Here is a 12,734-nt window from a genome sequence, read left to right on the forward strand (position 1 = left end):
ACACTATTCTGCATTCTGTTTTTAACTACCTCAATCTACTAATGCATGGTACCAAAGTTATTCATGATGTCTCAATATCTGAAACTATTACCATACCTGGCAGGTCCTGACAAACAACTGGATTTTGAAAACCAAAATTATTGCAGTTGGTTGGAATCCTGAAATAAAACAGAAAATGCTGAAAACATTCATCAGGTCAAGCAGTTTTGTGGAAAAAAAGTTAAGAGCTGATGTTTCAGGTCCAAGACCCTGCACCAGAACTGAATATGATTTTAACAACGTATACAAAACGTTGGAGAAACTCAGCACCTTAGCCAGCATCAAGAATGGACGTTTCGGACCCAGACCTTTCATTAAGACTGGAAAGGAAAGGGATAGAGGTCAAAGTAAGAAGGTTGGTGAGAGAGGAAGTGCAATAAGTGAAGCCAGGTGAGTGGGAAGGTTGGTTGGTGGGTGGGGGAGGAGGGATGAAATGATAGGAGAAAAAGATAAAGGGCTAAAGATGGAACCTGATCAGAGAAGAGAATGGATCATGGGTGAAAGGGAAGCAGAAGCACCAGGTGATAGCAGACCATCACCTGCCAGCGTACTCCATCCCCTCCCCCTGCCTTTAGTATCTTTCCTTTCCAGTTCCCATGAAGGGTCTCAACCCAAAACGTTGACTGTTTATTCCTCTCCATAGGTGCTGCCTGACCTGCCGTGTTCCTCCAGTAATTTTTTGCTTATTGCTCAAGTAACTCTGGGCTTTCAGTGGATAAGACTGAAAGGTTCATCAACCTATTCCCACTAATTCCTACTCTTGTAACTTTTTCCAACAAACTCAGCACAAGCTAGTGGGACTGCACCTAATCCAATAACTCGACAAATTTACAGCTTTTTGAATTTAACATTGAATTCAGCAATTGTAGATATCCAGCAGTTCTCATTTTTGTATATTACTTAGCATCTGAGAATTCCAGCAGTTTGCTTAGCTGTTTATTACATCAGAATGAGGCTTACTCTCACCAGCATATCTTGTGAAATTTGCTGTCATTATGCTACTGTGCATAATAAAAACTCAATTACAGTAAATATATATATTATATATGAAAGTTAAATTAAGTAAGTAGTGAGTTAGTGTTTATGCATTCAATTTCCAATTAGAAATCGGACAGCGGAGTAGAAGGAACTGTTCCTGAATCATCGAGTGTGTGCCTTTAGGCTCCTGTACCTCCTCCCTGTTGTTAACAATGAGAAGAGGGCATGTCTTGGGTGTTGGGGGGGGGGGGGGGTGCTGAATAATGGATGCCACCTTCCTAAGGCAATGCTCCTTGAAGATGTCTTGGATACTATGGAGGCTAGTACTCAAGCTGGAGCTGACTAAATTTACAAGTTTTTGTAGCTTCTTTCGATCCTGTGCAGTAGCCCACCCCCCCCCCCGCCCCCCCATCCACACCAGACAGTGGTGCAGCCTGTCAGAATGCTCTCCATGGTACATCTAGAAATTTTTGAGTGTTTTAGGTGACAAACCGAATCTCCTCGAACTCCTCAAAATCTCATCAAATTTATAGATGGTATTTGAGCTATACCTAGCCACACAGTCATGGGTATAGAGAGAGTAAAGCAGAGGACTAAGCACACAACCCTGAGGTGCACCAATGTTGATCATCAGCGAGGAGATATTATCACCAATCTGCACAGATTGTGGTCTTCCAGTTAGAAAGTCCAGGGTCCAGTTGCAGAAGGAGGTACAGAGGCCCAGGTTCTATCGCTTGTCGAGCAGGACTGTAGGAATGATGGAGTTAAATGCTGAGCTATAGTCAATGAACAGCATCCTGACATAGGTGTTTGTGTTGTCCAGGTGGTCCAAGGCCTTGTGAGGAGCTACTGAGATTGTGGCTACATCCACACTACACCAGATAAATCCGTAACCGAAGCTTTTTCTCCTCATTTTTATCCTCTGTCCACACTAAAATGACGTTTTTGTCCCCCAAAACTGGAGCTTTTCAGAAACACTTTCCAGGGTGGGTATTTTTGAAAACGCTGCTCAGGCAGATCAGTGTGGATGGGGTAACCGGAGACTTTTGAAAACGCTATCTCTTGGCAGCGCGCTGTTTCATTGTTTTCTTGAACGCAACCTAACAATTTCAGAACAGACGGCAAAGAGACTGAAGCCAGAAGAGTTAGAAATGTATTCACCAAATACTTTGACCCATAACTTACTGAATAAATAAGTATACTGTACTCACTTTGTCCTGTTTTCTGTCCTTGCTCGTATGAAGGTGGTTTAACTATTTGTGCAAGTACTTCTCTGACAATAGATGTGTAACAGCCTAATGTAACATTGTATGGAAATACAAGATTACACTGATGCAGACATGTTTTATACATTTAACAAGGTGCTTTATTAATGCAACAGAGTTAGTCATTTTTTCAATGTTCGTCGTCAGCCGGGTCAATCTGTCCATGAACTCCCTGTCGGTTGCTGCCGTATGCTCCAGTATTTGTTTTTTTTTTAGTTTTAAGTTTTAGTTTTCTCCTGCGTGAAAGCCAACAGCTGTCCGTCGTTTTAAGTTTTTCTAGTTTGTAACTGCACAAACCCGGACTTTTACGGCGAGATTTGACACCAAACATGTTGCTTGTTTTTGATAGATGTGTCCTGCGCATGCGCAGCAGGAGGAAATTCACCGAAATCTCTGTTTCAGTGTGGATAGAGGTATTTTCAAAAACGCATAGTGTGGACACCTATTGTTTTTACGCAAAACTGGCATTTTCAAAATTATCAGGTCTAGTGTGGACGTAGCCTGCGTCTGTCATTGACCTATTGTGGCGACAGGCAAATTGTAGTGGGTCCAGGTCCTTGCTGAGGCAGAAGAACGTTCTAGCCACAACCAACCTCTCAAAGCATTTCATCACCGTAGCTGTGAGTGCTACTGACAATAGTCATTAAGGCAACTCACACTACCCTTCTTGGGCACTGGTATAATTGTTCCTCTTTTGAAACAGGTGGGAAATTCAGACTGGAGATTGGAAATGCCCTTGAATACTCCCATCAACTAGTTGACACACGTTTTCAGAGCTTACTCCATCAAGACCTGCTGCCTTGAGAGGGTTCACCCTCCTGAAAGACAGGCTGACATTGGCCTCCAAGACAGATCACCTGATGCAGCAGAAATCTTGACATCTGTAGTTATATTTTCCATTTTAAAGCTAGCATAAAGGGTGTTGAGCTCGTCTGGTAGTGAAGATTCGCTGCCATTCACGCTATTAGGTTTCACTTTGTAAGAATTAATGTCCTGCAATTAACATGCATCTGGTGTCACCTCCAACCTCACTTGGAATTGTCTCTTTATCCTTGAAATAGCCCTCCACAAATCATACCTGGTCTTCTTGTACAGTCCTGGGTCAGCAGAGTTAAGTGCCACAGATCGAGCCCTCAGCAGCCGATGAACCTCCTAGTCCATCTATAGCTTTTAGTTCAGGTATATTCTGTAAGTTTTCATAGGCACACACTCATCCACACAGCTGCAGCATACTCATCCGGGTTCAAAGATGAATCCCTGAAAGTAGTCCTGTAAGTGCTTCCAATGTCCATACCTTCTTGGTCCTTACTACTGGTGTTGCAACCTTCAGAGTCTCTGCCTGTACTCAGGGAGTAGAAGTACAGCCAGATGGTCAGACTTCCCGATGAGGCATCGCTCCAAGAAGATGTCCTACATACTGGGGAGGCTAGTGCCCATGATAGAGCTGACTGAATTCACAACTTTCTGTAACTTATTTATCATTATTAAGAAAAGAAAAGCTTACAAAGGTTCAAAGAGCTTGGTAATGTTAGAGATGTAGAAGATTATAAGGCTAACAGGAAGGAGATTAAGAACGAAATTAGGAGAGCCAGAAGGGGCCATGAGAAGGCCTTGGTGGACAGGATTAAGAAAAACCCCAAGGAATTCTATAAGTATGTGAAGAGCAGGAGGATAAGACTTGAAAGAATAGGCCCCTATCAAATGTGACAGTGGGAAAGTGTGTATGGAACCAGAGGAAATAGCAGAAGTACTAAATACTTTACTTAAGTATTTACTATGGAAAAGGCTCTTGGTGATAATAGTGATGACTTGCAGCAGATTGAAAGGCTTGAGCATGTAGATATTAAGAAAGAGGATGTGCTGGAGCTTTTGGAAAGCATCAAGTTGGATAAGTCACCGGGACCAGAAGAGATGTATCCCAGGCTACTGTGGGAGGCGAGGGAGGAGATTGCTGAGCCTCTGGTGATGATCGTTGCATCATCAATGGGGACGGGAGAGGTTCCAGAGGATTGGAATATTGTTCCTTTATTCAAGAAAGGGAGTAGCGATAGACCAGTGAGTCTCAGTTGATGGAGAAGATCCTGAGAGGCAGGATTTATGAACATTTGGAGAGGTATAATATGATTAGGAATAGTCAACATGGCTTTGTCAAGGGCAGGTCGTGCCTTACGAGCCTAGCTGAAGTTTTTGTGGATGTGACTAAACATATTGATGAAGGAAGAGCAGTAGATGTAATGTATATGGATTTCAGCAAGGCATTTGATAAAGTACCACATGCAAGGCTTATTGAGAAAGTAAGGAGGCATGGGATCCAAGGGGACATTGCTTTGTGGATCCAGAACTGGCTTGCCCACAGAAGGGAAAGAGTGGTTGTAGATGGGTCATATTCTGCATAGAGGTCGGTCACCAGTGGAGTGCCTCAGGGATCTGTTCTGAGACCCTTACTCTTAGAGATTTTTATAAATGACCTGGATGAGGAAGTGGAGGGATGGGTTAGTAAGCTTGCCGATGACACAAAAGTTAGAGGCGTTGTGGATAGTGTGGAGGGCTGTCAGAGATTACAGAGTACCATTGATAGGATGCAAATCTGGGCTGAGAAGTGGCAGATGGAGTTCAACCCAGATAAGTGTGAAAAGGTTCATTTTAGTAGGTCAAATATGATAGCAGAATATAGTATTAATAGACACTTGGCAGTGTGGAGGATCAGAGGGATCTTGGGGTTCGAGTCCATAGGACGCTCAAAGCTGCTGCGCAGGTTGACTCAGTGGTTAAGAAGGCGTACGGTGTATTGGTCTTCATCAATCGTGGAATTGAATTTAGGAGCCGAGAGTTAATGTTGCATCTATATAGGACCCTGGTCAGATCCCACTTGGAGTACTTTGCTCAGTTTTGGTTGCCTTAGTACAGGAAGCCATAGATAGAAAGGGTGCAGAGGAGATTTACAAGGATGTTGCCTGGATTGGGGAGCATGTCTTATGAGAATAGGTTGAGAAACTCGGCCTTTTCTCCTTGGAGAGATGGAGGATGAGAGGTGACCTGATAGAGGTGTATTAGATGTTGAAAGGCATTGATTGTGTGGATAGTCAGAGGCTTCTTCCCAGGGCTGAAATGGTTGCCACCAGAGGACACAGGTTTAAAGGGCTGGGGTGTAGGTACAGAGGAGATGTCGGGGTAAGTTTTTTACTCAGAGAGTGGTGAGTGTGTGAAATGGGCTGCCGACAACGGTGGTGGAAGCGGATATGATAGGGTCTTTTCAGAGACTTTTGGATAGGTACATGGAGCTTAGAAAAATAGAGGGCTATAGGTAAGCCTAGTGATTCTAGGGTAGGGACGTGTTCAGCACAACCTTGTGGTCCAAAGGGCTTGTATTGTGCTGTAGGTTTTATATGTTTCTACGTTCTATTTCAATCCTGTGCAGTGCCCCCATACCAGATGGTAAGGCAGCCGGTTAGAATGCTCAGTACAGTACATCTGTAGAAATTCGCGAGTGTCTTTGGTGACATACCAAGTCTCCTCAAACTCCTAATGAAATATAGCCACTTTATTTGCATCTATTATTTTCTCCAATTCATTTCCATTCCAGGCTATTGCCATAGCCTTTACAGCCATTTTTACACCTCTCCATTACCGTATTTTCCCATTTAAACTTCTCTGCCTTATTACAGAACCTTCCCTTTAATTCTCTCCTCTCTCTGAATTCTAAGATTCATTTCATCTCTGATCATTCTTAATCACGATGAAAAGGTCATCAACCTGAAAAGATTCTCAGTATTTCTAGCAATCTTAAGTGTTTGAACTTAAGAGTTCTGTGCAAGAACTAATCTTTCATGCCATTTTCATGCAGCCACCATTGGGCAGGAGGTACAGAAGCCTGAAGGTCCACACCGCCTGGTTCAAGAAAAGCTATTTCACTTTGACCATTCAAACCTTGAACCAGTTGGCACAGCCTTAATCAATAGAGTTTAGCTCCCATTTTGATCAAGTTGCACTAAACAGGCTTTGATTCTTGTTCTAATTGTTTTCTTGTAAAAAAAAAGTACATGGTAATTATGTACAAATTATGCTTAATGTTTTTCTTGTGAATGCTGAATATGTGATGCTATGTTCAGTGATACTGATAGTTAAGTTTTCCATTACACCTGTGCACACATACACCTGCACATATGATAATAAATTCAACTTTGATTCTATAACATTTAACAACTTTCAAATATATTAAGACTTCTACCTGAACTGTAACATAATTGCCAATTATGATTACTGACTATGATTCCACTTTATAGCCCACAAATGAGAAATGGGCATTAAACTTCATCAAATAATCTACCAATACTTATTCTCTGGATGTACTCAGTGGGTTGGGCAGCACTTGTAGGAGGAAAAGAATTCTATTCCCTCACAGATGCTGCTTAACCAGTTGAGTTCTTCCAACACATTGACCGCTGCTTCAAGATTCCAGCAAAGTTCGAAGTAAATTTATTATCAATGTATATGTCACCAATACTACCCCAAGATTAACTTTCTTGCAGGCAATCACTGTGAACCAAAGGAATACAATAGAATCAATGAAAAACTACAAAGACAACAGCCTGTGAGCAAAGAATGAATTCTGCAAATAAAAAATATTAATAAGTACATAAATAATACTGAGAACATGATGCGTACAAAATGAGTCAGTAGTGTTATGTACCCCATAGCAGGTTAAAAGTAACCAGCAGAAATGGAACACAATTGGAGTCTAATTTTGCTATAAACAAAACACTATTTATTAGTATCTGCGTAATATGGTAATAAAACCAGATAAATCAAACAGGTTAGCAGAGCATGTAAGTGTGTAAATATAAACCCGAAACTTCTTCCAAGCTCAGGTGGTAAATGCTACAGTCTTACGATGGTAAAGAAATGAAGTCAGTTCAGTTTGTGATATTGAGTTGAGCAGAAGTGGGGAGAGCGAGAGGTGATTTGTTTTCCAAGTAAGCCAATGCCGTCGATTCTTCCCACGTTGTCCTCCGAAGTCTTGTTAAAGTCTCCGACTGTGACCACACAAAAGGTACCGTCTTCACACGGTAAAGCTATCAACCCAGGCAAGGGTTAAACACACTGATAGCCTTCCACCAGTCACCCCTTTTCCACAGTGCTAGCAAAACCTACCCTCTCGTGGGCACATAAATCTCATCCAATATCTATTTCTTCTGTGTCTCTCGTGTGTCTATCTGAAAAGCCAGCTGACCTTGTAAATATCCCAAACATGCTGAACGCCAGCATATAGCTCCGCCCTTCCGTAACCATGGCAACTCACGAGCTTTTCGGTGTTCTCTCTCTCTCTCTCTCTCTCTCTCTCTCTCTCTCTCTCTCTCTCTCTGAATCAGTACACACACACTCTTTCTTTTTAAAGGAACAGTCCATATTGAATAAATCTTAGGACCTCATCACAGTAGGTTGTGAAATAAGTTCAGAGTTGAGGTGAGTGAAGTTACCCATGCTGGTCAGGAGGCTGATGGTGCTAGGGTAATATTTTTTCCTGAACCTAGGTGTGGGACCTAAGACTCCTGTACTTCCTTCCCAATGGCAGCAATGAGAAGAGAGCATGGCTTGATTACAGCCTCTATTGTCTCCACAATACTAATTCACTCATGGCCATTTCATCTAGATGTTGGAAAAAATGTAAATCATGTTCTATTGTACTTCAACACATTCAACAGAAAGAAAGACCACCAATATAATGCACACAGAGTGCTGGAGGAACTCAGCTGGTCAGGCAGCATCTATAGAGGGGAATAAATGGTTGACATTTCAGGCCTAGACCCTTCATCAGGACTGGAAAGGGGGAAGAAGTCAGAATAAGAAGGTGGGGATTGGAGATTAGAATCTGGCAAGACCAGGTAAGGAGGAAGGTGGGTGGGTGGGTGGGGAAGGGGAGATGATAGGTAAAGAGTCGGAGGAGGAATCTGATAGAAGGCAACATGGCCAATAGAAGAAAGGGAAGGAGGAGCACCACCAATAGGACATGATGGGATGGTTTGAAGAAGGGCTAAGAGGGGAGCCAGAACAGGGAATCCAAAAAGAGAGGAGGGGGAGAAATTACTAGAAGTTGGCAAAATTAATGTTTATGTCATCAAGTTGGAGGCTGCCCAGATGGAATATGAGGTGTTACTCCTAGATGACAGTGACCTCATTATGACTACCAGTGTTGTTTTAGACAATGGATTAGATTTATTTAACGAGAACATAACTTTACCTTCAATTGCCCATCTCCAAATTCCTGCTCTTCTGTATTTCTTTACCCCAGTTTCTCTCTGTCTGTCATCATCTTATACTAATGAATACCTGATGCAGCAGAAATGTATGGACCATCCAAGCACAGCTACAAAATGAGGAGGGGGCTAGCAACCCTGTTCGTAAAAACCCAGAGCTACAGAAACACAACAAAGACCTCATTCCTGAAAGAGGAAGGATCTTCACCTGGAAGATGTATAGAGTCATGTAGTGAAAGCTACAAGTCTGTGGAAGCGACTGGGTTGATAAGAGGCCAGCCAAAGAAAACCTGGCAACACAACCAAGAAAATGGGCACACCTGGGTCAGCTTGAAAAATGGCCCGGGACAGAGGACTCTGCTTATGCCCCGGTAAGGGTGATGGGAATATAGACAACATGTATCCCAGAACACCAATCAAAAAAATCACTAAACCTAGCAATTTATCACTCGTCATAGTAATTATTCTACTGAGATACAGTATGAACTAAGTCCTTCCATCCAGGCCAACCAGCAAACCCCCAATTTAACCCTTAATTAGAAACAATTTACAATGACCATTTCACCTATGAACCAGTAAATCTTCGGACTGTGGGAGGAAACTCGTGTGGGCACCGGAAGAATGTCAAACTCCTTACAGAGAATTGGTCTCAGGTCACTGGTATTGTACAGTGATATACTGTACAGTGTTGTAATCTACACTATTTGATTTACTTTGTAATTGTTCCAGGTTAATTATTAAAAAATTTTCTCACTTTCTGGATCATGATGCAACATAAACCAACATTTTGACCCAGTTAAGAGCAGCAGGAACTTGAATTATTTAGCAACAGAGATTAATAAGATTAATCTTATTAATCTTTTAATAAGATTAAATGGCAAATATCTTCAGAAAATATGTGAACTATATTATATTAAAGTCACGAGCATATTCCACATATTTCTCATTCCTTTGGATTTACAAATGCCTGTCATGTTTTCAAGGTTTCAGGCCTGGTTTACCCTATTATGTGAAAACATCTCCACTTCTGCCCTATCGAATTATTAATTCCATCAAATTAGTCCTTGGCTATTATCTTGTAAGTGAACCCAAATTCTACAAGCTTTTATATGTCTTCTCCATTTCTGGATCAGAAATGCTTTAATGCTCACTTGCTGGCTGCTCACAGCCCATACTTAGGTTGTGTTGGTTTTTAAATCAAATGATATATTTCAATGATATGTGTTCCACCAGCATTTTGTGTGTGTTGCTTGAATCTCCAGCATCTGCAGACTTCCTCGTGTTTGCCATATATTTCACTGTATGTTTTGATTAACTTGTGATAAATCAATGAATCTGAATAGTTCTGTATGCTTTTTAAAATAAAATCAAGGAACATTATTTATAACCAAACCAAGATCCAGGTGCTTTGCTGTTTAATTCTACCCATATAGAGATTATCTACATTGCACAATTTGAATTTTTAGTGGCCTTATTAATGTCATCTTTAGATTTAGTGTATGATACATAATACATTTGCTTTCATACCTTTTTAAAGATCATTATAAGCAAAGTGTGGTTTACTTGCTCTTTGTATCAAATGTACTGCATTAAACTGAGTTATATTGCAGATCAATTGGCCAGTTATGTCTATTCTGTAATGTTAATATCGTCATGTATCCTGTCATATTCTTCCATGACATTATTTCCATTCCCAATTTAGAATCAGCTGCCTCATTAATAAATCAGCATAAATATTGAGAACATGAGCTGTAGAGACTTTGAAAGTGAGTGTTGAGCCTTTACAAGTAATTGTTTTACTCTATTTTTACTGCCAAATTCAAAAGCAGAAATTATTTATCTCCTTCCATAGTTTCATTTACAATGAGTTTTTACATTGCCTTCAGTTTTAATATTCACAGATCTAATCCACTCAACCAAAATATATTTGCCACTACCATCATAGATGCAGGTATACAAGATATTAAGAGGAATAGATAGAGTGGACAGCCAGCGCCTCTTCCCCAGGGCACCACTGCTCAATACAACAGGACATGGCTTTAAGGTAAGGGGTGGGAAGTTCAAGGGGGATATTAGAGGAAGGTTTTTTACTCAGAGTGGTTGGTGCGTGGAATGCACTGCCTGAGTCAGTGGTGGAGGCAGATACACTAGTGAAGTTTAAGAGATTACTAGACAGGTATATGTAGGAATTTAAGGTGGAGGGTTATATGGGAGGCAGGGTTTCATCTTCTCCACCCTGGCTTTTTACTTTAAATATTGAAGCATTATTTCTAATCTCTGCGAATCTCATGTCCATTGTAGCAGTTACATGGGTAAGTATAGAGACATAAGAGCTAATTAAAAACTTTACTATCTCACCTTGTCAGTTTATCCTTTCAATCTGCTTGGTTTTCTTCAATCAATGGTTTCCACAGAATACAATTTTTATTAGTTTAGTTGCTCATTTGATTCATTTTTTTAAACCTCTTTGCGACCCTCTCTCCTTTATTGTTTTGTTATTCTTTTGTTGCAATGTTGACTTCACTCCACATTTCCTGGCTACACGAGCGCAGACTCAGGGGTGAGAAGACGGGGGAGAATAAAGACAAACAGGTGAAAGTCTACAAAGACCAATGTCAAACTCAGTCCTGACGGAAGCCCTTAATTCACAGTGAATGAAGTTTAAAGTCCCATCATTGATATCTTGACATCATTAGGGTGATGAAATTTCTACCAGCAAGTCTCTACCTCAGACTTAATCTGATATTTTATGAGGGGTGATTGATAAGTTTGTGGCCTAAGATAGAAGGAGTCAATTTTAGAAAACTAGCATATTTATTTTTCAACATAGTCCCGTACTACATTCACACATTTAGTCCAGTGGGACGTGGAGCATACGGATCTTGTGGGTGTGAATTAGGATGATGTTTTTGCAGGGAAATGTACTATGGACATGTGGTCGATGTTTAGGGATCTCTTGCAAGATGTTAGGGATAAATTTTTCCCGCTGAGGAAGATAAAGAATGATAGGGTGAAGGAAACATGGGTGACAGGTGAGGTGAAGAATCTAGTCAGATGGAAGAAGACAGCATACGTGAGGTTTAGGAAGCAAGGATCAGATGAGTCTACTGAGGAATATAGGGTAACAAGAAAGGAGCTTAAGAAGGGGCTGAGGAGAGCAAGGGGGCATGAGGAGGCCTTTGCGAGTAGGGTAAAGGAAAACCCCCAAGGCATTCTTCAATTATGTGAAGAACAAAAGGTTGACAGGAGTGAAGATAGGACCGATTAGAGATAAAGGTGGGAAGATGTGCCTAGAGGCTGTGGAAGTGAGCGAGGACCTCAATGAATACTTCTCTTCAGTATTCACCAATGAGAGGGAACTTGATGATGGTGAGGACAGTATGACTGAGGTTGATGTTCTGGAGCATGTTGATATTAAGGGAGAAGAGGTGTTGGAGTTGTTAAAATACATTAGAACAGATAAGTCCCCGGGGCTTGACAGAATATTCCCCGGGCTGCTCCACAAAGCGAGGGAAGAGATTGCTGAGCCTCTGGCTAGCATCGTTATATCCTCATTGTCCATAGGAATGGTACCGGAGGATTGGAGGGAGGCAAATATTGTCTCCTTGATCAAAAAAGGTAGTAGGGATAGTTTGGGTAATAAAAGACCAGTGATCCTTACATCTGTGGTGGGAAAGCATTTGGAAAAGATTCTTAAAGAAAGAATCTATGGGCATTTAGAGAATCATGGTCTGATCAGGGACAGTCAGCATGGTTTTGTGAAGGGCAGGTCGTGTCTAACAAGCTTGATAAAGTTCTTTGAGATGGTGACCAGGCATATAGATGAGGGTAGTGCAGTGGATGTGATCTACATGGATTTTAGTAAGGCATTTGACAAGGTTCCACACAGTAGGCTTATTCAGAAAGTCAGAAGGCATGGGATCCAGGGATGTCTGGCCATGGGGTGTCAGAAATGGCTTGCCTGCAGAAAGCAGAGGGTCATGGTGGAGGGAGAACGTTCGGATTGGAGGGTTGTGACTAGTGGTGTCCCACAAGGATCGGTTCTGGGACCTCTACTTTTCATGATTTTTATTAACGACCTGGATATGGGGGTGGAAGAGTGGGTTGGCAAGTTTGCAGACGATGCAAAGGTTGGTGGTGTTGTGGATAGTGTAGAGGATTGTCGAAGATTGCAGAGCGACATTGATAGTATGAAGAA

The sequence above is a fragment of the Hypanus sabinus genome, chromosome 1, assembly GCF_030144855.1.
Source record: "Hypanus sabinus isolate sHypSab1 chromosome 1, sHypSab1.hap1, whole genome shotgun sequence".
In the NCBI taxonomy this organism is placed as follows: Eukaryota; Metazoa; Chordata; class Chondrichthyes; order Myliobatiformes; family Dasyatidae; genus Hypanus; species Hypanus sabinus.